This window comes from Lissotriton helveticus, chromosome 3_1, assembly GCF_964261635.1.
Source record: "Lissotriton helveticus chromosome 3_1, aLisHel1.1, whole genome shotgun sequence".
Lineage (NCBI taxonomy): Eukaryota > Metazoa > Chordata > Amphibia > Caudata > Salamandridae > Lissotriton > Lissotriton helveticus.
The window spans coordinates 2,000,610,396-2,000,631,308 of record NC_136061.1 but is presented as its reverse complement, the minus strand read 5'-3'; the positions used below and the strand labels follow the sequence as shown (position 1 = coordinate 2,000,631,308).

General features: G+C 42.5%; 1 long non-coding RNA gene across 3 annotated transcripts in view; it reads right to left on the bottom strand.

The window, feature by feature from the left end:
- Nucleotides 1-464: 464 nt before the first annotated feature.
- Nucleotides 465-20,913, bottom strand: part of LOC144824067 (uncharacterized) — a 736,106-nt gene continuing 715,657 nt past the window's right edge. For all 3 annotated transcript variants that reach the window (XR_013608881.1, XR_013608882.1, XR_013608880.1), the window contains one exon: nt 465-981. This is a non-coding gene — a long non-coding RNA (uncharacterized LOC144824067). The remainder of the gene's footprint in view (nt 982-20,913) is intronic.

The following is a 20,913-nucleotide window of genomic DNA, read 5'->3' as shown; positions in this document are numbered from 1 at the left end:
ATCATTTACAATGCTAATAGTTCAGACTCGCGTTATTGCGAGACCTATTGCATTTCCAATGCTTGTTTTGTTCTAGCTGCTGTTGAATAAATAGCAAGACAGTTAAGGATAGTACTCGCCTATCTGCCTTTGATAAAATTACAACTTTACTTCAGTTAACTGTGGCTAATCCACGTTAATGTTTTGAATGAGGTCTGGTGGGTTTCCCTGATTATGCCCTGGTAAACATGTTGTTGTGTTTTGCTACTGTGTGAAGCAAGAAAGAATACGTGATGAACTTGTATTTGTGTATACTTACCACATTTGTAGGTGCAGTTAATTCAACATTTGTGGGGGGGTTTGAAGGTGTGCAGAGAGATTAGCCAATTTAGGAAGAGTTGAGTGATATATATTTTTGGGGGAGAGTTTCATATAGCATGAACTAGACCCGAAGGTATCAGAGCGCTTCATGAGCACCAATTGCGTTACAGCTGGACACATTTATTTTATTTTTGCTAGGCACAAGAATATTAAGTGATTTGCCCAGAATCACAGGAAAATGAGCATTCCTGCCGAGACTCGAACTTGGTTCCCCAGCTTCGAAGTCGACAGCCCTAGCCATTAGGCCAAATTCTCTCTCCATGAATAGATTTAGGTGGATGCTCGAGGTGTGTCTGAGCAAGGTTGTGGTGGTGCTTAGGAACTGTCTAGTATAGTTTGCTGGGTGCTACAATTGAGGCGTTTCGTTCTATAACTGCAGCTATTACTGTAGAATGTTGGAAGGATGTGGAAGTATAAACCGAGTTAAAAATATTGTCCTACTCCAAGGCTAACAATGCCATCTCTTTGGGAAGAAACAGATTTTTAACATATTCATGAATTCCAAGTTATCCTTAATGGTTCTTCTCTTCCCAGCAATCAATTTCCGAGCTTGGTTGTCTAAACAGAGTAAGAAGTATCACCAACAAGTGTTTTCTCCAATGATGCATCAGGAGCAAAAATCTAGATTAAAACAAAGAGAGGAGAATATGTCAAAATGTAAAAAAGTTCACAGATAATAGTTAACATAAAATTAGATCTGAGTCTTTTCCTAAATCTCTGAGTTATGGGGTTATCTTTTCAGGAGAAAAATATTTGGAACGGTGATAATGGTTCAGAGCAAATAATGCTCTAAATCCTTCAGACAAGTTATGCAATTCACTACAATAAATCTATGTTCTTTAGGTCCCATTTTTAATCTTGCAATTCAGCGTCACGCTCATCACTTAAGTTACTGTGAATACCACTTCTGCACTGTAAGAAATTGGGATGTTTGGTTGGCTGGGTTGTGACCCTGTTCAAGCAGCAACCACAATCCTTGTCAGGGTGAAATTACCTGTGCTCAACTTCTGGAAGCTTGGCACAGAGCAGTCAGGTTTAACTTAGAAGCAATGTGCAAAGCATTTGTGCAATATTTCAAACAGTAATAAAGTGAAAAACACCACACACAAAGGCTCTCACACCAAGTTAAAAACAAAGAATGATGTTTAATAAATAAAACAAGACCAAAACAACAACAACATCCAATCAGTAGAACCGGAAATATGCAATTTTAAAGATTTTGGTGAAAATAGCACCATAAAGCACAAAGTACCAACTGTGAATATCTGGTCACCCCAGACCGGGACAAAGTCACAAGTTCAGGCCGACTGGAATGGAACGTGAGCCAGCTGCAGGGACCCAGTAAGGCCCGCTGAACAGAGTATCTTAATCCTGACTTGCAAAGCGCTGCAAGGATCCACATCGAAGAGGCTTCGCGCAGCTGAAGCGATGCATCCGTTCCAAGAAGCGGCGAGACTGCTAAAGTGAGAGCCTGTGTCACCATTGAGGATCCCATTGACGGGGCTTGCAATGCGAAGTATGGGGTTGATGATGCTGCACTCAGTCGGGGTCCTGCATCTGTTCTGAGGCGCTACGAGGCTGCAATGTGGAGTCTGGCATCGCTGTCAAAAAGGGAAGCGCGTGCCCACGCTTTGGATGAGTTGCGCACAGGCAGTTCCGATGGGCCTGCGAAGGCGATGCAGGTCTTTGCTGTGGGTCCAATCCACACAGCAGTGGTGATGCGTCGAGTCTGCTCGGGTTTGCACTGCGTAGCAGAGAAAATGCATTGGCTCTGCTGAATCCACAGACGCTGGCAGAGCAACTTATGCCCCTTCCAAGGGTTCAGGACTGAGGTGGCACCACTTGGCAGGGTGAACTCACAGATGACAAAGTCCAGGTGCAGGTGCAAGGTTGTTGGAAGCCTGTTGTGTCCCTGAGGCTTCAGAGCAGGAAGTCAGCCAGTTAGCACTTGGAGTCACCCTTAGGAGGCGAAACCAGTTCTGCCTTATCCTTCCCACTGCGGTGGGGAGAGCTTCCTGAACCCCGGCTATCAGACTCTCTGGGGGTCTTTTTTGAAGCCTTTGAGGGGCGCTCAACAGAGGAAGATGGGGAACCTCTACCCCTTTTCACTGACCTTTTTGAGGAAGTAAAAGAAGACGATTCCTCCTCATCACTGGAAACTCCATGCTTCCTCTCCTGCCTCTGTAGCCATGTAAGCAGTCTTCCAGCACGATCTCTCAAGGTCTTGGTGGAGAGAGTGCGGCAAATTTTGCAGTCTTCTGCCTTGTGATCTGGATAAAGGCAGTAAATGCAATCCTTGTGTTTGTTCTCCACAAACAGCCTCTTCTTACCACAGGTGGAACAGGGCTTGAAAAGAGCCTTCTTTTTCTCAACTTCAGACATCCTGATGAAAAGGAAAGACTTCTGAAGTAGAACTGAAGAAATCCTGAAGAAAAAACTGTAGAAATCTACTTGAAAGGGTTGAAAATAGAGCAGAGCTCAATGGAGACTCCCTAGCACAACGTGCGGTAGAAAATCTGAGGCTCTGAGATTCCTTCAGGAAGGTTCCAGGGGTGAGGCTCTTCTGATTGGCTGATGCCTAATGTTTGGTCTCTTTTACAAAAAGAGGCTGATATGCTACAAAAGGGAATGAGGCCTAGGCCTTTTCTCTCTTTTGTACCTACTACTATGGTATTTTGTTATTACCGAGACTCCCATTCCGACGACGGGGAATGATACAAAAGCATGGGAATCTATGAAAGTTCCAATACTGGGGCAAGATCATTTCTCTGTGTCATGAGGGCCACAGTGGCATTACATGTACTAACAAAAATATCAAGTCATTGTATTGGTGGCCAAAAATTGACATAGAAACTGAAAGGTTTGTAAGGTCTTGTAGTGAATGTGAGTGTGCCAACTAGTCACAGAAAACTTGTAATCCCCCTTAAACTCTTTAGATTGTCCTTTTCTTCCCTGGCATGATTTGGCATTGAACATCATGGGTCCAATTGTATGGAGTGATGGTTCTTCCAAGTATAGTCTTGTACTAGTAGATTTGTTCTCTAAATGGTTTGAACTTAAAGTTGTTAGTAAAGCTGATACCACTAATGTCATTGAATTCTTGGGAAATGTTTTTGTTCGTGAAGGCTTTCCAAAAAACATTCTCACTGACAATGGTGTCCAATTTAAGTCTGTTCAAATAAAGGAGTTTCTTGATATGACTGGAATTTCGCATAGATTTGTTGGACTCTATCACCCTTGGGGAAATGGTGCTGCGGAAAGAGTTAACTGTGTCATTAATGGCGTATTGCAATTGGCTATTCAAGGTAGGAATAATTTATATTGTGAACTTAAGAAAATGCTTTGGACCAACAGTCACCAGGCATGACTCTATTGATAAGAGTCCTTTTGGTGTGATGAGAGGTTGTATTCCTTATTCTAAGGTCAATCCTGGTTGGATGAATAGGAGTAAACAGGTGGAGTGGGATGCAGAAAAAATCAGGAGGGAATTAAAGACACCAATACTGGATAACTGCTGTTACAGGTAAGTAACGCATTCCTTATCCAGTATTATGGGTGTCTTTCATAGATTCACATGCCTGAATCAGAATAGCAAGCAATACATTATGCACATTTGCGATGGAACATGACAATTAGTCTGAGATAAAACATATCATGCGACTAGATACCATCAGTAATACAAGGAATAAAGTAAATAAATGTGCATACCATTGCAGGACGGTGGGAAGAAGGAAGGCTCATCTTACTGGAATAGATGGTGAAGTACAGCCTGGCCCACAGCTGCATCCTGCATCAGTTCCGTATCCAGGCAGTAGTGCCTGGTAAATGTATGCGGTGATTTCCAGGTCGCTGCTCTGCAGATGTCCAGAATCGGTACTCCAGCGAATAGTGCTGCCGATGTGGACACAGCCCTTGTGGAATGCGCTCGGACTGTGGAATGTAATGGACGTCCGGCTTTGTCATGGCAAAAAGCAATTGCCGCTGATATCCATCGGGAAATGCTTTGTTTAGAGAGTGGCATGCCTTTTCTAGGTCTGCTGAAGGCAATGAAAAGTTGATTTGTTTTTCTGAAATGTTTCGTTTTGTCCAGATAAAATTTTAGACATCTCTTGAGGTCCAAGGAGTGAAGAGATCTTTCAGCCACAGTACAGGGGTTCGGGAAGAATGAGCGAAGTACAAGCGGTTCATTTAGATGGAAGTCCGAGGGGACTTTAGGAATGAAGCGAGGATTGGTTCTTAAAATCACTCTGTCCTCTCTGAATTGCATGAAAGGATCTTTTATTGAAAGTGCTTGTAACTCACTGACTCTTCTTGCTGATGTTAAAGCCAAAAGAAGTGCAGTTTTCCATGAGATGTACTTGATATCAGCCCTATGGATGGGCTCAAATGGATGCTTCATCAATTGGTTGAGTACGACATTAAGGTGCCACGTTGGTGGTATACGTCTTGGCCTTGGAAAAGATCTATAGAGCCCTTTAAGGAATTGCTTTATCAGCCTGTTGGACCATAGTGAGGGACCTCTTGAAGTCCTCGTAAAGCGGGAGATTGCTGCCAGATGTACTCTAATGGAGGCATGTGCAAGTCCTGTTTGTGCCAGATGTAGTAAATAAGGCAGTAGTTGCTCTGGAGTGATCCTGAAAGGATGGATATTGTAGTCTGTACACCAAACACAAAAGCGTTTCCATTTCAAGGAATAAGTTTTGTTCGTACTGACTGCTCTTGCCTTAGCTAGGACTTCCTTGCACTCCTGCGGGATGTTTAGGTGACAGAACTCTCGGTACTCAGGAGCCATGCCGATAATCTCAGAGATTTCAGATTCGGGTGGAGTACTTGGCCTTTGGAAATTGAGAGAAGAGAGGGATGTTGATGTAGTTGGATTGATGGTCGAACTGAAAGGCGATGGAGGTCCGTGAACCAATGCTGTCTCGGCCAGTACGGGGCAATGAGAATCAAGGTGCAGGGTTCCTTTTTCATTTTCCGAATGACTCTGGTTATCAGGGGAAATGGCGGAAATGCGTACGCAAACACGTTGCGCCATGCGATGGAAAATGCATTTCCTAGTGACCTCGGTTGGGGATGCCAGCTTGCGAAGCTGTGGCATTTGGCGTTCTCCCTGGTGGCAAAGAGGTCTATGTGCGGTTTCCCCCATGCCGAGAAGATGTCATTGAGAACTTGTTGGTCCAGTTCCCATTCGTGGGACAGTGACCTCTGTCTGCTGAGAGCGTCCGCTATTACGTTGTCTTTTCCTGGGACATACTCTGCTGTTAATTTGATGTTGTTGAGCAGTAGCCAGTTCCAGATGTTTTGCGATTCGCGAGACAGTGTCAGTGAACGTGTCCCTCCCTGCTTGTTCAAGTAGTGCATTGTGGTTGTGTTGTCCGTTCGCACAAGCACTGCTGAGTTTTTGATGCGAGGGAGGAATGCCTGTAGAGAGTGTAGAACTGCTCTGAGTTCTAGGAGGTTGATATGTAGAGTCCTCTCTCTTTCCGTCCATTTGCCACTGATTTGCAAATCCTGAAGGACTGCACCTCATCCTTCCAGAGAAGCGTCTGTCGTTATGACGTGTGGAGTTAATGGTATCAAGAACGTGAGACCTTTGGATAAGTTCTTGTTCGTTGTCCACCAAAGCAAAGCCTCAGTTATTTGTCGAGTGATGACTATGTGATCCTCGAAAGAGTCTGTACATTGGGTCCACTGTTTGGTCAGAGCCTCCTGAAGGGGGCGCATTCTGAGCCGACAGTGAGGGATGAGTAGTATGCAAGAAGACATCATCCCTAGAAGGGATTTGAAAGTTCGGACTTTGATGGAGCGTTTTGAAGACACTGCGGTAGCCAGAGCCATCAGTTTGTGTTTTCGTTCTTGAGATGGGAAGGCTTTGGAAGAAATGGTGTTTAGAGTTGCCCCCAGAAATGTTATAATTCTGGTGGGTTGTAAGGTTGATTTCTCATAGTTGAGAGTCAAACCTAGGTGCTGGAAAATATCGAGACAGGCGTTGGAAGACAGTTGCGCGTCTGTGAGAGATGGTGCTTTCACCAGCCAGTCGTCTAGGTAGGGGAAGACCTGGTGATTCTGCTGTCTCAGGAAAGCTGCCACTGGAGCCAGGCATTTCGTAAAAATGCGTGGCGCTGATTTGAGGCCGAATGGCAGGACACAGAATTGGTAGTGTTGACCTGCCACTTCGAAGCGGAGAAATTTTTTGTGGCGATTGTGTATTGGGATATGGTAATATGCGTCTTGCAGGACCAAAGACGTCATAAAGTCTCCTTCCTCTAGGGATCCTAGGATTTCCTGGATCGTCACCATTCGAAACGATTGGCTCTTTAGGAAGGCATTGAGTGCCCTGAGATCTAGAATGGGCCTCCATTTCTTCTTCTTCTGTTGAATTAAAAAGAAGTGGGAATAAAATCCCTTCCCTTTCTGGGCGGATGGGACTCGTTCTATTGCTCCCTTCTTCAGCATTGAAGAGATTTCTTGTAGAAGCAAACGAAGGTGCCTGTGTGGAAGTTTGCGAGGAGGAGTTAACGGTGGGATTGAGTCGAATTCCAATGTGTGACCGTGCTGGATTAATTGGAGAACCCACCGATCCGTCGTTATCGATCTCCAGTTGTGGAGGAAATGCGTCAATTTTCCTCCAATCTTGAGTGGACATGACGGTGGGGGGGTTGGCTGTGGGAAATGGTCATTGTCTTCCGCCGGTCGTTTTCCTCTGGCATTTGCCCCTGAAGTTTGATCTCCCGTAGGAGGTCTGACGACCTTGTTGTTGCTGTCGCTGCTGATATTGTGAGCGATTTTGATTGTAGGAGTAAGAGGATTTTCCCTGATATGATCCTCTGTATGTGGGTTGACCTCGTCCTCTGTGCCCTCGAAAGGACTGATTTTTGAATTGTAAAGTCCCGAGAGCTCTTGCAGTGTCAGTATCTTTCTTGATCGTCTGCAAGGCTTCATCTATTTTTGCCCCAAATAGATGTTGTCCGTCATAGGGCATGTCCAAAACTTTGGTTTGGACCTCTTGTCGGAAGGATGTCGCTTTGAGCCATCCTTGCCTACGCAAAACTGCTGCGCCTGCCAGCTGTCTGAAGCCCGTCATGGCGACATCCACAGCTGAATCAATGATCTCCGATGCGGACATCTGTCCTTCTTTAAGGAGTGACTGGACTTCATCCTTCAAGTCTTCGGGTACATCCGCTAGATATGGAACGATATCTTCCCATAATTGTCTATTATATCTGCCTAGCAGAGCAATGGCGTTGGCCACTTTTACCATCATAGCTGACGTTGTGGAGAAGCGTTTGCCGATGCCATCCAATTTCCTGCCCTCCTTGTCTGGTGGTGCTGACAGTGGCGAGGATGGATTTCTGGAATTCTTTTGAGCGGCTTGGGTGACTACTGAATCCGGCTTGGGATGTGTGTTAAGGCAAGTAGGTGCAGAGGACGGTGCCTTCTACTTTTTATCCAGTCTAGGCACCACTATTGAAACCGATGCAGGTGTCTGCATGAGTTGCTGACCTTGTTCCCAGATGTGGTCTATTATGGGAATTGACCTAGCCGACTTTTTTATAGGATCTTTAAAGTCATATAAGAAACAATCCGTTTCCTTTGATTCCATGGTCATGTGGAATCTTACGGCCGCTCTCTCTATCAAATTGTGGAATCCGCCGATATCCACTGGTGGAGAATCTGAAGTGTTGGGTTCCGGCGTGGCTGGAGAATGAGCGACATAATCCTCATCGTCTCTGTTATGTGAAAGGTTGTCTCGAACCTCTCCTTCCTCAGGAACATCTTCTTCTTCCTCAGAAGATTGTATGTTATGCACCGCTTCACTTTCTTGCGGAATAACCAAAGGTGTTGGTCTTGCCTTTGGGGATTGTTGCGGTCTGGATGACTCATGAGGTTTCTCTTTGGAAGAGGCCGCTGGCGATACTGGGAATCGTTTTTTGGAGTCTGTGATCAAGAATTGTAAATCAGTGACTATTTCAGCCGGCAGGCATATCATCGGAGTAACTCGAGTATGTTCTTGAGTCTGCACAGTTTCTTCCGTAAAAATGACATCATCTCCGTCATCGTCAGTACTCTGGCATTTGACATTGAGATCAGACGGACTAGTAGCCTGTTCGAATTGGTCGCCATCTGATTCATCATCTTGCAATAGGTAAGATGGGGGCAGTTTTTGAACCCTACTGGGCGATGTTAAATCTGGTGTAATAGGGAGTTTGGTGATCTTTTTTGATGGAATCAACTCCGCTTTTTTCCATGGTGTGGACGATGTCGTCGTCGACGATGAGGTCGTCGACGGTGTCGTCGACGGTATTGACGTCGACCGTTTTTCGAGCGTTGACGGTTCCCTCCTCGTCGTCGCTGTCGTCGGCGATGTTATCGTCGACGGTGCGGTCGTCGGCGGAATCTTCACCGTCGTCGATGCGGTCGTCGACGGCACTTTAGTCGTCGATGATGCTCTAGTCGACGATGTTGTTTTAGCCGTCGACGGTGCTTTCGTCGTCGGTGGTGACTTTGGCGTCGACGGTGCTTCTGCCGTCGTCGGTGTCTTCGTCGACGACGTGCCGGACGTCGACGGAATCCTCGTCGACGGTGTAGGCGTCGCCGTCTTTTGTTTCATCGTCGTTGTCGACGGTGACGTCGACGGAGCTTTGACAAACGACTGCTGCTTTTTAATCAGTACAATTGACGACAGTGGCTTACCCATCGTCGACGATTGGGTGGTCGTCGTCGTTGAAGCAAAGGCTGACGACGCGTCGTCGAAACCGTCGTCGCCGACGTGGAGACATAGGTGGTTTTTCTTGAAGAAAATGTCGACGAAGTCGTCGACGATGACTGCGATGGCTTTTTGAAGGTTGTAGGCTCCTTCACAGACGTGTCAGATCTTACCTCCGAAGACTTTGTAGTAGTCTTTTTGTGAGGGACGTCTGAATGGCTAGGGGAAGCATCCCTTGGCCTCTTCAAGGACAGTTTCGAAGAAACTGAAGCCATTTCACTGCCCTCCGAGGACAGCACATCATCATCTCTGGTCTTGAGTCTGTTTAACCAGAGGAGCAGTCTTCCTTCTCTATCTTTAAGAGTCTTAGTAGAGAATGTTCTACAAATCCTACATTCTTTGGCAGAATGATCCGGATAAAGACAGTAGAGGCAAGTCTCGTGCTTGTCATCAATGTGCAGTCTCTTCTTGCCACAAGAGGAACAGGCTCTAAATAGTCCTTTCTTCTGTTGTTCAGTCATTGTAGAAGTAAATAATCCAAGTTTTCTGTTGAAAAAGAGATAAATTCAAGAAACCTGAGGAGAGCTCAGGTGGGGACTCCCTAGCACAACGTGAGGTAGAAAATCTGAGAGACTGAGGCTCCTGGCAGGAAGGTTCTAGAGGGAGGTGGTAGCTGATTGGCTACCTTCAGGATTTGGGTCCTTTTTACAAAAGGACATAGATAGGCTACTAAGGCAAGGCCTTTAGGCCTACTTTTCTCTATGTATGTCTATAGGACATTACTTTTCTATTACCGGGGCTCCCATCTCGACGACGGGGAATGATTCAGGCATGTGAATCTATGAAAGACACCCATAATACTGGATAACTGTATTTTAGCTTCTCAACGAAAGAATAAAAAATATTTTTATAAGAAACACGGTGTTCGAGATGTTAAGTTGACTACTGGTCAATGGGTTTGTGTTAAATCAAGCAAGAAGGTTGCTGAAGGTCAAAGCAAGTTTAGTTCTCCTGTGCAAATTGTAAAAGTTATGAACAACACAGTGAAATTGTCTGATGGTTATGTGTGTCACATGAGCCGTTTATGTTTAGTTAAAACTATTCAAGGTATCACACCAAATGACTCCAAACAGTCCGTTTCTTCACGCGACTACTGGAGGATTGATATTCACCCTCAGAGTTCATCCTCTACAGATTCCATGTCAAAATGTTGTACTCAGAGTGAGGATGGTCTGAGTGGTCTTTCTACTGAAGATCTTCCGACTGGTATTCGCTCTGAGTCTCGAGCTGACTCTGGGCATTGTGAGTATTCAGAGAATAGAGTTAGTACTTTTAGTAGAAGTATTGTTAAACCTAAGCGGCTTGAAGACTATGTATGTGAATAATAAATATCATCTATCTTGTACAGTTGTTTCTGATTATTCTTTATTTATTGTTTGATTGCTTCTGTAAGAAGGAGGATGTGTAGCAATTGGGTTCTTCCTCATGTGTTTACATGTATTCCTGGTTGGAATTCTTCTGATTCTTGGGAATTAAGAATCAGAACAACCAGAGTGTTCCTTATACTTATCGCAATGTTGTAGAACGTTCTGCCAGATGCTTGAGCTGGTGGTTACTGGGCCAAGCTCAGGACTGCCAGAATAAAGAAGTTACTTCACAAATCAACTTGTTCTCTTTGTCTTACTTCATGCCCCTACCTTACTATGCTTCTTGGGGTACTCCTTGATCTTATAAACTGCCTCTTCTATGTGGGAGCAATGAGGGGGCTGTCAGGTCACCAGTGGAGTGCTATATCTATCCCCACCAGTGTATCTGTGCTCCTGGGACCACTGCAGTCATCCTTATTTCCCCCATATTATTTTACATCTACCTACCTACTTCTCCCTCATTATGATCTTGTCTCTTTTCTCTTTCTATGAAAGACACACAAATAGTGCCTATATTTAATGGAAACGCCAACCTAAGTCTATCATCTTGGAAGTCAATGTTAAGAGAAAAGATGTGAGTTATTAGCTGATTATTTGTGGGCATGGTTAAGACAGATGTGGAATGCAGAGATGGCCAAAGTCTGTAAAATATCTGACATAACTCACCAACAGCGATCTCAGGCCTCAGATTCTTGCAAAACATCCACTGCTCTGAAGTACGCCTGGGTGGTAAATTCCGTTCTGCTCGAGAAATTTACGGAATTTGGGTAATTTTGCGTTCCGCAGAGAACACGAAATTGGCAAAAATTCTGCGGCTTCCCAGAATTTTTCGCTTGTTCGCGCTTTCAAAATGCGTGTTCGCGAGATATTTCCCCCCGAGAATACAAACAGCGTTCGCGAACAGGAAAAAAGCACCGTGAACGGGCAGAACAAAGCAATTACGCGTGTTGGCGGAACTCTATGTGCTCGCAGAGATCTTTTACCAGTTCGTGGAGCTTCGCGTAGCGCGCCTACGCAAATTCCACCCACCCCTGCTCTCAAGGGTCTCCGATCAATTCAGTTGCCAGGTCTGTATTTTTCCAAATAAGTATGTGTAAAAATAAAACCCTACCTTGCCCTTAGTCCCACGTTGCATCTTGTAAAATTGTGTTGCTGTATGTAAAAAAGGCTGTACAGATTTTATTTTGCGTTTGTTTTGTTTGCTTGGGTGTTTAGTGTCGTGTCGTTCTCTGTCACATACACAACATTTTAAAATTGGGATAATATGTGCCTCTTTAAAAGCGTTGCGGAAGATAAATATGGTTGTGATGACATTAGGAATCCTGGGCTACTTTTACATGCACGCTGGTAAAACACAGTTTTGAAAGTAACTCTACCCTTCAATTATTTGCTCGAAATGTTTGACCCTAATATTTCAACAGTACAATGAGCAGTACAATGAGCAGACTTAAAAGAATGTTTGAACACACTAAGAATTGGGATGCAATTTGATATTAATCCCACTTACTAGGTTTAGTCTGAACAATTCAATAAACCCTACCGCCTGCGGCGTCAACTACCTAATCCGGTGTAATAGGACAAATGTTGCAGGCCTCTGAGAATGAAGCAGTGACTGGATGAGTGTAGCTGAACTCTTGAAATGTGTCTGTAAAATGCAACTTTTTTAAAAGGCGATACTTTTATATTAACGTTTAGGGTTCGCCAACGTGTTCATGACATTTTCGTTTCTTTGCCATTTTTCATTTTTACTTTATTGGTATGTAAAAATTAAATCAGCTTGGTCTTCAGGACTTGCGACATTATTAGGCAATGACAGCTACATTAATATGACACAATTCGTGAATTCTTCGATTTAGAGTTGGCAGAATTTATTTTGTTTTTTTTCGCAGAACAAACTACTATAAATGTGTTTTTGCATGTAGGTAGGTGGTGGCTGAGGAGGACGTGGGATGCAACTGCAAATCTGCTGATTTACATCAGAGATGAAAAGTCTGCTATTAGCAGATTCACCATCGGTGCAGAAAAAGTGTCATTTGTCACAGATCTATATAATGTCCTTTCCCTGTTTCTAGAAGCCCTACAAGAAGTCATTCTTCTCGACGTTTTGCCACACTTATCCAAGAAACACCTCCATATGCTGTACATAGAAATATTTTTTTTATCAACTTATATTATAAACTTATATTTGGTCTGAAAGAGTAGTCATTCGCCTAAATATAGAGCTATGGGTATGAATCTGAACTTCCCAGGAATAAGGCTTCTTTCATGCCGCCAAATTTAGAGCCAGTGAAGAAGCTGCTTAGCCTGTGGTGACAGCATCTTTACCATTGCACCAATCCCTTAAAGTGATCATGGAAATGGCTGCCAAGGGACCAAGGAGTGGGCCATTTCTCAGGTAGACACAAGTTTACGTATTTAATGAGAACATGGTGTCTGATTGGCCTTTCAACCAGGCTTCCAAGTGTTACTCATTAGGTCTGCTCGAACCCAGTTAAATTGGAGTGATGTGGCACAAGACACTAGCATACTGAAATATGGTTAGCATGTGAAAGATGGAATTTGATCATGATGCATCATTGAACGTGAGTCCGAATAAAAACACATTGTACCATTGTCTTTGCAGGAAAGACTCATTGTTCCTGCAATCATATGCACCAAAGCAAATCATCAAATGATAATTTTGCGCACTGATGATAATGGCCTAAAAAGTTACAGAAAAATTAATTGTTGATAGTATTCTTACAAAGAATCTGAATTATATCCCTCCTGTTTCTGAAAGCTATTCTTATTGTGGTTTCCATTCTTACTCTTTCTCTAACTTGTGTTGCTCTTCTTTTTACCTCAATCCTTATTGAAGTTGAACTTAAATATTATCCTTCCCATTGAACTGTTATTGAATTGTGTATATTTCCTTTTATTTGTAAAGCACTCTTAAGACTGAAAGGTATAGCAGCATTATAGAACATTACAAAGTCTGTATATGGGTTTACTGCCACTCACAAGATATCCAGTTGTACCTGAAACTACTGCCAAGTGGATGCAAGCATGCGTCAAACCTTTGGATTCCGTACTTGTTCTGGTGTTAGAAAGAAAGTGAGAAACATAATTTCTGATCTTTGGAAACTCGTCCTACATATAATGCAGTGTCTACAAATGTAGGGCCTATACCTTCTCTAGGCCCTAGAAAAATCTGTTAGTAATTGAAACATATCAAAAACAAAATTGCAACATGACGAACTTGACAAGCAGACCAGCATATAATATTTATGTGCACTGAATATATGAATGAACTTGACTCCCCATTTATTATGGACTCTATCCGGTTGAGGCACTATGCTTGCAAAACTCTGAATGACTGACAGTAGGCTGATGGGAAAGAGTAAAACATTTCCTGGATGGAAATCCTTGTCACCTTTTTCTCCTCTAGGAGCAGGACTGGTATTGATGCTTCTCCAACCTTTGTTTGTAGCAAAAAGAGCTAGAACATTTGTAACAGTGCAACGGCGGCAGTGATGGATAGGTCCAGGCACTCACCATTAAATGAAAGAACAATATAAAAGCGTGTCACAAATTTATGTACAACAGTATGAAGGAGTGCCAGGAAAAATTAAAGCAAATCTTTAAGAGGACAAGGGCAACCACTCTGTTTATGTCTCTCTCTGTCTATCTATGTCTGCACGCCAGAAAAAGAAAGTGACCTCAAACGTTACTCCCATGATGCCAAAGCTGTAATGTCAATTTATCTATGGTGTGATATTTCTATCTGAGCTATAAACAAACTAACAAAGCTATAACCAAATACAGACCTCAAATGTAGCTGCAGATTATGTGAGAAACGGAGGGTAGACCATGCACTTAAGATGTAAAAAATACATGACAGTTATATGGCACAATCAGAAAAAACGACATTCAGTTAATGATAGACTGCATACAATATATGTATACATGTAGGTAAGAAGGTATATAGCACACGTTTAGCAAAATTAAGCATTGAGTAAATATAAAAGAGTGAGGTAACTGAAAAGAATGAATGAGGAATGTGGGTGGGCACTGTGGGTGGGTGCTGGGAAACAAGTAGAGTGGAATATAGAATATATAAGGCAAGGGTAGGGGTCTGTAATAGACAGAGAGGTAACCGAGTGTGATTGAAACACGTCAGAAGAATGGATTACGGCAGCTCGGTTAAGAGAGAGATTGTTGCAAATACTTTCAGGAAGTATGATTTAGTATAGGATAGCAAGAATTGAGTTCAGCAAAAAAAAATCTGCCAATATAAAAAAACAATGTTTTTTTCTATTCTGCTAAATTTGATTACTGAATGCAGACCTGCCAATTTGAGAACAAAATAGACCGCGTGAGTTGCAAGGATTCATGCCCGAACTTACCAAGAGGCCCTTCTGCCCATATCCACCTCCTCCTACCAAAAGGTTGTTGAGGCTGCTGGTGATGCTGGAATATTTTTGCACTCTTTAATGGACATTGCCTGATTGCAGCCTCAAAAGGTGAGCTAGAAATCCAATCTATGCAGTGGTTTCCAGCTTCCCTTTCCTGCCACCTTGTGATTTCAGCTCCTCACCAGACGACCCTGTGAAGTGAGACAAACCGGGTGACACACAGTGGTACTGTGTGGGTTGGCAGGTCTGTGAAATGCAAAAAAAGAAATGCGTGGAATTGTGTTGATTACCTCGTGAACAGGCTTATGATTTAAGAGGATGGCACACACTGTGAATAGTTCTATAATGTAGTGAGTAAAATAAGGAGAAGGAAGCAACATTTACTACAGTAGGTACTCAGGTAAATTAAGAAAATACTGGCTTCAGTCTTGCCGGGTCGCTGATGCCTTCTTTACATTTGGTGAGTCTGGGTGGGATGAAGAGTGCCACTTTAACACGTTGAAGAGATTGGACCCATCAGTGCATCTGCTCCTACTCTGGGAGGCGCACTCACCGCAGGTCAGAGTGACTGAAGTGCTAGTGACTGAGATTTCAGAAGGAAAGCTGATGCAATTATAAGTTCTCTTTGGTATGTTGAGGACGTTGTTTATTCCACACTAGAGTTCTGTTATGTGCTGTTATGGTGTGTTATGTGTGTTTATAAAGCACACTATCACCTGTGAGGGAATCCTGGCGAGGAGCGGGTGTGTGTGCTTAGACCTGCCTAATATAAGTTAGTTATTGGAAGAGCCAGGACTTCAAGAACAGGGGTGGCTCTAATATGGAGTGAAGGCTGGTCCACTTTTTAGGAAAGTTATGAAAGAATCTTGATATTCCCGTCCCTGAAGCACTGACATCATGGGACAATACCATATGTAGATTGTGGCAAATACTTATTGCATTGAAAAGAGAGGTTAATGGTGTGCACAGTGGGCATATCTCAGTGGGGCCTAAAAGCAGAACAGGTACCATGAACTCCAGAAAAGCATACTTGTATGTGTGTGGATATGTTCATGGCCATTATGGTCTGCTCGGCGAAAGCTCTATCAACCTGAGAAAAAAACACGTTGAGTACAAGATGGCCACCTTAGCTGTATAAACCCATAGTGTTGCATTGGGTTATCTGAATAAGTACCTGTTTTTCACTGATAGTTTCACACAATGGTATGTTTGTCGCAAATAACACATACTCAGGCAACCAACGGTGTGATAGGTTTTTGGATAAAGTCCTACATTTAAGGTAAAACTTTACTTTTTTTCAAGTTCTGTTTTACCTGCATGTTTATGATTTGGTTATTTTTGATAGAGAAGAAAGTTGAAGTACAGCCTTGCCCATTTGTTGGTTGTTCCTCCTGACTTTAGCCAACATCTCAGCACTTCCTCATAGAACACAAAAAAAACAGCTAAGACCTTGCAAATTGTTACTCTTTTGTGTCCAGGGCAGCAGAAAAGTGTTCCTCAATTATGCCATGGTGTGTGGCACAAGTCTTACTGCCAAAGGGAACTCTTGCATACATTAGAAAGGGAAGGCCAAGAAGTGTTAGAAAATGTACCAGTATTGCCCCATGAAGATGAACAGGATTTAAGAAAGTTGGAGGTGGCCTTTAGAAAATTGGACCTACACCTCGTCGGTTTTCCAAAAACACAAAATATTTTGACAGTGTGCTAGGCAATGATGTATGATTCTAAGTCACGCAACAAGTGTGTCCTCGTGCAGCAAAACTTGACTCTGGACCAGGAGGCAAAACTCTACTTTGCTGGGCACAAAAAGAGGTTTAGTTGAAGCACAGAGCCACATGGCAGTACCATATTGTAGAGATACTATTTTGAATGTAGAATTCAGACAGAAATTGAATTGATGGAAGAGTATGTCACCATTTTCAGTAAATTGGCCTCTTCATGACAATTTGGGGCATTCACTGATGAGCACAGTGGGGATCAATTTCTCTCAAAGTGTAAAAGTGACAGGATTAGTGAAGAACTTTGACTTAAGGATGAGCCACGTTTAGAAGATATTATCGCCAATGCTAAAAGAGTGGAGCATATGATGGATTGTGTGGAACTGTTAAAGAAAGAAGAGGGTGTTAAGACTAGTGTATAATGTCGGTAAAAGTAACAGTGGAAAGACAATATAATAACTAAAAGGACTTTTTTTACAGTTGTGGCCTTAATGGGCACATGGAAAACAGTAAGGAAATGTCCAATGACACATATAAATTGTAACAGATGTGGGTGTAAAGGATATTTTCAAAAATGTTGCAAAAGCTCCTTTTAAAGTAAAGGACACAGTGTTGAGAGATTAATTAAGCAGTTCTGCTGCAAGAAGTAAGTAAATATTCTTTAAAACCTACTGAGGTTGTTCCATTGAACAATGAACCAATCAAGATGAGATTTGATTCATTTTCTCATTACAGCATAAACTCACAAAAGGTGTGCAATGCTGTTTCCAGCGATAACATAAGTTTGTGTAAATTGAATATCAAGCTAAGGGGTTACGGTAGATATGAGATTAAAATGAGAGGTTACTTTGTAGGCACATAATTCCAGGTAAACTTTATGTAGCATTAAAAGATGACAACCTTTTTGGGTGGGCACACTAAAAGGATTTGGAAATCATTTAGATTAAAATGCTCCACAACAACTGAATGCAAATGAAGACATGTGTGGTATTGTGCTAGATTAGCTCTAGGACAGGCCTATCTCTTACGATTATATCACACACTGTAAATAGCTCTAGAATGATGCAGTGAGGGAAACAAGGAGCAGAAACTATCGTTACTGCTGTAGTGGCTGAGGTGGAAGAAAGAAGATACTTGCTGCAGTGTTGCCGAGTCACTGATGTCTTCTTTACAACATGCCGAACATTCTCTCTACTAGGAATCAAGGAAAATTCTCAAAGAAAGCTTTGTGCAGAAGGCTTAAATATTTAAGTTTAGTTTGATTTGTCAAAAGGACATTTAAAAAAACTTAATTTCAGATTGATATGGTAAGCTAACATAAACACTCACTGCAGCTAGTTCAGACAGCAGAAGTTAATAATCGTTACCAACATAATTTTGTCTGAAAAGTACAAGTACTGTATAAAAATATATCATAAATCACAGTGCAATTTAAAGGTGACTGCGCATTGATTAAAAGGAAATGGCCTCATCATTGTACTGGGGAACATCTTATTGCATTGCATATAGTCAACAGTTGATTCACAGTTACAGAACAATCATAATTTTAATGAGATGTATTTCCATTGGTAAATTACTATTCGTTCTTTGTCCCGATATAAACAGAACACGAGCATTGCAGCACTTCCTGGAGATTGTCCTCCAAGAGAAGAATAATCTGAATGATGTAAACACAGAGGAAAATCGGGATAAGTCAATTGGGCTGAATCTGGCCAAAGGTTGGCGTTTAATTATGAAAAGGAGTAGGAAAAAGCTGAACCTTGTGGCACTGAAACTCAATGTTGAGATTTAAATGGGACAACAATAACTGTTTGCCCTCTGTTAAACACAAAAGTGAATGAAGTCTAGTACTAGAAGCTGAATATCACATGCACAGGATTATTGGAGAGTAGGCTAGTGACTAGTTCAAAGTAACTAGTTCAAGATCATCACGTGATGATAAAAGTATGTATACAGGGAGTCTACTAAGTCACTTTGCTGCCTGAGTTCAGTTTTTGGGCAACAGGATGTTCCAATATGTTTATTGTAAATGTAAACTGAGATATGTACCAGTATTTTCCTGGCTAAAAACTGAATCGGATAGACTTTTAGTTTAAGGATATGAAGACCAGCTGTTTTACTGCAATTTCCATTAAGCCTGCAGTTACGGAGACATTGACATTTTTTTTTAGCGTGTCTGTTTAAAAGTATTTATCAAGATACAGTGAAGTGAGTAGGGTGAATGTAAAGAATCTCTTTTAACCAGTAAGAATGCAAATCGTTCACAAGCTACAATATGGATATATAGAAACAAATTGACATCGAGGAAGAAGTGAGTGACAATGTATTTCGTTATCAACAGAGAGTGTACTTAGATTTAAGTACAAACTTTAACTATATAAATGAGTTGTTTTTAAATGTATTTATGCAGGTTTAAATTATGTGACCATCCTGGAAATCGGGAATAGAGCCTGTCATATTGTGTTAATAAATAACTGTTGGCTGTGGCTAAGACAGACCGAGACGGCCAGAGAGATCCCTCTTGGGTGCTATGGCACATTTCCATTTCAAACACATCATTCGTGTGCTTTTACTATTTAAAAGTGTAAAATTACGCGGCGTTTCTATTTTCTTTCCGAAGGTTTGATTATATAAATGTTTCAGCACTCGTGTTAGAAGCGGGAGACATTATTCAGTGTCAGGCATATTTAAACTCATGTGTCCTCGTAATTTCGGCAGTCTTCTCTTCTATGTTATCGCCATGGTAAGCACGTCTGACACCGGTACCTCTGTGTACTGGCCTTTTACTAGCATTTCTCGGCTGCTCGCCTCCTAGCAAAACAATTATGGGTTACAACCGATGCAGGGACTGAGGAACCCCGTGCGACCTGTGACTAATCTGTTTAAAGGGGAATGACACTCTGTTTGCTTCATGAGTACATTGATGTCTGCAAAGTATTGTCTCTAGTTTTTTATTTGGCTAGATTTCTGATTCTGTATTTCAGATACATTTCTGTACTGTACGAAAAAAACAACGTGAGGTGTTGGCCTTAATAAAGAATAAGCATTTGGAAGTCCACTTTGCTAAATGAAAATCCGGAAATTTAACCCGCTCAGTGGGTGTCCTGGCCCCCTTGCCCAAAGGAAGCCTCGCTGTATTGGCGGGTGGGTAGGATAGCAGGGTTGACACTGAAACCAAGCCCTGGGACCTTTAACATACTACGCAAGCCGCGCTTAAAAAAAAGAGTTGAAAATTAAGGTATAATAAAAAGAGGAGGAAGACACTCGATTTGTAATAGTCAGCTCATACAATTCAGATTGTTGGATAATATGTCACTCCTAAAGGGTAATTCAATTATACTGCTGTCAGATAACACTTGTTGGATTGTAATGTTTTTTTTTTTTTTTTTAATGAAAAGCGATGGCTTAACCATCGTCAGACTAGTGAGTACGCAGGGGTGCCCACATATTGCGCGAACAGGAACTCGCACCACAGAGCAAGGTCAACAGGAATTGACAAAGTCCAAAGGTTGGGCCTCTTTATAGTCTGATTTTAAAAGCTTTACTAAAGTACAGAGGGGCAGATTTACAAGCCACTTGTGCCTCTTTTACTCTGCCATTGCGTCACTTTTGTGAGACAGCCGTGGCGCAAAGCCATCGCCATGCTGCGGGGTATTTACAACGTGACGCACCTGGGAGATGCATCACGTTGTAAAGCCCTGCGCCACATGTAGGCGTTCCGGCGCGGGGGGAGGGGGCGTTCCGGCGCAGGAACGCCTCCTAAAAGTGGCTGAGTGAATGTAATTGGCAGACCCCCCAGGATATAGCGGGTTTTGTAAAAATGCCGCGCGATTTCTACAAAAGTGCCGATTTCGCGGGCACATTTGTAAAAATCGCGGCATTTTTACAAAAGTGCCGATTTCGCGGCAAACCGCGATATCGCGATATCCTGGAGGGTCTGATTATAGGTCTTCCATGGTCATGCTGGAGGTATAGTATGCAAGTCTGCATGCAACATAAGGTAAAAGTCTATCATATGGATTCATCAAGCATCCATTTTGCGATTCCTTATAAGCGAAAAATAAGGATTCGCTAATAAGGAATAGCAAAATGCTATGCATGAAGAACTCGCTTAAAAAAATAGCGATTTCTTAAAATTCCTTAATTGCGACTCACAAATTGCGAGTCGCAATTAAGGAATACCTCCCCATTCATTCCTATGGGTCTAAAGGCCCATACGAATGAATGGGAAGACAATCTCAATTTGCCATTCTCAATTAGAGAATCGCAAATTGAGATTGCAATTTCAAGGGTGCCAGGGGGTC